Source organism: Lethenteron reissneri, chromosome 10, assembly GCF_015708825.2.
Source record: "Lethenteron reissneri isolate LAM-NWPU_2019-01 chromosome 10, ASM1570882v1, whole genome shotgun sequence".
In the NCBI taxonomy this organism is placed as follows: Eukaryota; Metazoa; Chordata; class Hyperoartia; order Petromyzontiformes; family Petromyzontidae; genus Lethenteron; species Lethenteron reissneri.
In genome coordinates this window covers 8,834,817-8,839,639 of record NC_083788.1, presented here as the reverse complement: position 1 = coordinate 8,839,639, position 4,823 = coordinate 8,834,817, and positions in this window count along the sequence as shown.

The window sequence follows — 4,823 nt, the reverse complement described above, 5'->3', positions numbered from 1 at the left end:
GAAAACGTACGAATTGCGTTAGAAGACAGGCGGGAGGTGCGTCTTATAATGGGTACGACACGCGAATACGGTAGTTGTAGTGATAGTTATCCGTTGTTTGTTGGTGCTTATAATTAATTGGTTCGCTGTGGTGTTGAAAGCGCGGGGGGAGGGGGGGATGGGCTGATGTAAGAAACGTGCTTCCATTCACGTATCCTTGGAAATGTTCCCATAAAAAAAGTTTGTCAAAGGAGCAAACAGCAAAGGGCGTTGATCCTCTTTCATGCCAGGATGTCCGATGTTTGATGTTTGTTTTTTGGGCTGGAATTCGATGATATTTTGGGCTTGGATCACACGATGGGAAACCTTTGCCAGGGCGTATAACGGGACGCCGCTGGTTGACGTTTGGTTTAGAGGTCCGGAGTTGGTTGCGTATAAAACAACTTTAGGGAACATTTTAGTTTCCGAAGTAAGTGTAGATTGAGGGACCGGGTGGGTGGGAATGTCACTTCAGGCGTTGTGCAACCGTGCCACTAGGGCGGACGCGACGCTTACGATATATCGCACGATAAGATCCGCAATGAATGGCGGCAGAAATAATATCGTCGTTTCGTGAATTTTGTTGCTTTCATTTTTGCAATTTTTTTGTTAGCCTTCATTTCTTCACGAAATGACAAAAAATATAAGTCCACAATTGTAATCATATGAATTAAAGTAAAAAAAATCATCATACGACTGTATTATCCGTTCAATGAGTGTTGTAACACGATTTTTTTAGCAATTGATGTTGTGCGCTTTGAGCATTGTTGGCAGTAGCGTAAAGTTACAGTTTTATTTATTCATGCACCAGGTAAGGCCCACTGAGCTATTTAGATATTGTTTTGATAAGTGACCTGTCTATCACAAATGATAGCTCAACCAAGTGGCTTATCACGTGGGCGTTTATTGCAGCCAGATACTGTAAACGCAAGTTTGTAAACGTCGAGGTGAAAACCCGGAGCACCCGGACAAAAATCCACGCGACCACGGGAAGAGCACGCAAACTCCAGATATACAGCAGGCGTCAGAGTCGGGGTCGAACCCACGACCTCCTGTATACCAGGCGAGGTAGTTTACATCTCGCCACCGTGGCGCCCTGTGTACAGCGGTTAGAAGACACGTGGCAAGCTCTGGGTTGAGTTGAGTGAAGTACAGTTGAATAGCGAACCGAATTATGTTTTGCATTTGAACTTCATCAGAGCACAAACGCAACACGACGAAAACGCGAAGAACAACTCCAAAGTTAAGACCACTCAGCAAAAGAAATGTGTCAAAACCACACAGCCGTTGTGCATTTTTGAACAACATCAAATCCCATCAGCTGATCCTAAAGAATCGCACCGTAGCTCTGTTGTTTAAGGTAACCATCAAAATAAATCTCAACGGTTGTGCCCGACTCACCGCAGCAGTGATGCAGTGATTATAGACTTTCCCGCCGCCCCGTGTGGACTGGTTTCATCCCCATGAGGACTCATCAGCACAGAATCGTCAGAATGACGAACGCTGCCCGCACATTTGTCCATCAGTGCGTCACAGCTGCTGTCGGTCGGTGACACTCACTCAGAGTGTGCCGTAATTGTGCCCCTAAGACAGGGGTGGGGAACCTTTTTTCTGCCAAGGGCCATTTGGATATTTAGAACATCATTCGCGGGCCATACAAAATTATCAACTTAAAAATTAGCCTGTTATATTTGGTCAAACATTTAATTAACTCGCCCCTAATGCGACGGCTGGAACTGCTTCTCTTTGGTGAGGCGTGTGATGTTAGCTGGTATTGATGATCTTAATTATGGAGCTTTCGTGACTGCAGGAATTATTCTTTGGTTCTTTCGGTTAAGTCACGTCTAAAGATAAAATAACAAACTAAAATAAAAGCATATTACGACGCTTCGATTGCAACACAAGCAATCATCATCAGGTAAAAAAGAAAAAGCAACAAAAATCCAACTAGAAAACTATAGACAGACATACAAGCAGACAGACATCACAAGGACACACAGAGAGTTCTTTGTGCCGATATGTGTCCTCTCTCTGTGTGTCCTTGTGATGTCTGTCTGCTTGTATGTCTGTCTATAGTTTTCTAGTTGGATTTTTGTTGCTTTTTCTTTTTTGCCTGATGATGATTGCTTGTGTTGCAATCGAAGCGTCGTAATATGCTTTTATTTTAGTTTGTTATTTTATCTTTAGACGTGACTTAACCGAAAGAACCAAAGAATGGTATTGATGATGTTGCTGCTACTCGCAACTGCTTTTGCAGGTTTGGTCCTAGATTGATTGCATTTCGAATCCCGCCTGCGGTTGCTTTGGCAGGGCCAGACCCAAATGATTTCGCGGGCCTTATACGGCCCGCGGGCCGGACGTTCCCCACCCCTGTCTTAAGGCAAGAGGGCCACAATGGTTCTTCTCTAGAAAATGCGCATGGGTTTTTTATTGCATCGTGCAAAAGGGCCGGCAGCACGCGTGCTTTTAGCACGTGTTCTCGCTCTCGTAAAAAAAGAAAAAAATCACGGTTTTCCCCATGTAATGGTATTCTATTATGGGTTGTTATTTTGTTTATTACAATATAACCATATTCTTGGTTCTTTCGATAAAGTCACGTAGAAGGGAAATAATAAAATAATATATGATTGCTTGTGTTGCAGTCGAAACGTCGTGAGAATTTTTATTGTTTTATATTTATATTATTTTATTATTTCCCTTCTACGTGACTTTACCGAAAGAACCAAGAATATGAATCCCTGCAGTCACGAAAGCTTTAAATCAAAATATAACCGTCAATCTTGATTTGAAGCTTTCGTGACTGCGGGGATCCATACTATTTGGTTCTTTCGTTAGAGTCACGTAGATATAAATAAAAGAAAATAAAACATATCACGACGTTTCGATCGCAACACAAGCAATCTTCATCAGGTGTGACAACCACAGCAAAGAACTGGTGAAGTCGGCGAGAGAGTTGCCGTGGCAAGAGGGGATATCGGTAAGAAAGAGGGGAGGCAAGGGAGGAGAGAGAGGAGAGAGAGGGGGACCAGCATTCTTTTGCTGTGGTTGTTCCACCTGATGACGATTGCTTGCGTTGCGATCGAAACGTCGTGATTTGTTTGATTTATTTTTCTATCCTACGTGACTTTACCGAAAGAACCAAAGAGTATGGGTTGTTATTTGTTTACTACAATTTCACCGTCGTATGATGAAATGTAAACAAAATGTCGCGGCTGTCCGCCCCTAAGCAATTATTCTCAAACGGTGGGGGGTGGTGGGGGGGGGGAGATTGCATCGTTTATCAACATTCCTTGTGGTTACACAACAAAGCACCTTGCAGGAAACAAGTGGGTCACCAGTCGTGTTGGTTACCTCGTTTGTAGTTCGTATGAACAATGACAAATCCCGGGGTGTTGAGCGCTTGGCGCATTGCGTCACCATGAACCCGGCGGCCGATTTGCGATTTCTCCGTCACGGCTAAGGGGCCGTCCATAAATGACGTCACGCGATTTTGGACGATTTTTTACCACCCCCCCCCCCCCCTTCGTCACATGACGTCACAAAAAGTCAGACCCCCCCCCCGTCAAATATGTCGTCACTAAGCTCTGCCCCCCCCCCCCCAAAATCGTCCAAAATCGCGTGACGTCATTTATGGACGGCCCCTAACATTCAACCGGATGTCGATAAAACGTTTGCCACTTTTATGGGGGAAGTCAACAGTGGCTGTCCTGTAGATATCCTCGCCCCCGCCACAGAACTGGGGAATGTCCACCACTGCCTCCGGGCTGTAAACAGGAAACGAGCAACGGCCTCAATGTTCATTCGAGCAGGAAACCACCTAGACTCGTTCTCATGTTGTAAGTGTAAGAAGCTGGCATGCTTATTACTTGATGTGAAATTTTTAAAAAACCACACGCACGTGTCTTCGAAAAGCTGTCTGCGAATGGATGACTCCAGACAGGATGCGTCTGAGTCAGGATGGTGAACGTAAGTCACCGCCGTGTTACATTTTTCGGCCGTCACCCTTAAAGAATGCACGTCACCGGTTTACGTCAATCACTCACGTTTTATTTATAACCGTACGAGCACCCGTTCACATACAATATGCCTTTTTTCGGGCAAGGGAGAGAGACATGGGCACACGTACAATGCAGTGACCGTTAATATGTTTTTAATTGTTATAATAAATATTATTACTTTGTAATTTAGCTTTGGGTAAAATGTATATGTTGGGATTTGGATTATGACACGAGCACACAGTGGGCTGCTCTTGAGAGTCGTGTCACACCTTTACAGCTCTCAGAATGTCCCACAGATTATTGTCTCACGGCTGTGACCATTGAGCCAATCACAACTGCATACGAGCTGGCCCAATGGCATGTACACTTCTCTCCCATTGGCCTAATCAACCGACGGCTCTGGGGCATTTTTCCACGTCGTAGTGTTATACATCCATTGACTGGGGTCTAAGAATGAAAAACAAATCACTTTGACAGTCGATCAGCCTGGAAGATTAGGTCGAATGCCATCTACAGGGCCAATCTAGGGCTCCCTTGAGTCGAGGCCCTTTCTGCCAGCAGTGGTGTTAGAAAACTATCGCAGGGCTGCACGTTTGCTTAGAACAACTTTCATGGCTTTCCACGGTGGTACGCAAAATAATTGTGTACCAAGACTAAAAGCCCCCCAACGCACATTGTGGTTTTGGCCGTGCAAGTTTAGTTCATAGTTACAGCGGAATATCTGTCTGCGAAATTGGCAACAATAACTCTTCGTTATATGGTATGTATTTAGAATTGTCATCCTTTTAATGGTTTTTTTTTCTGAAA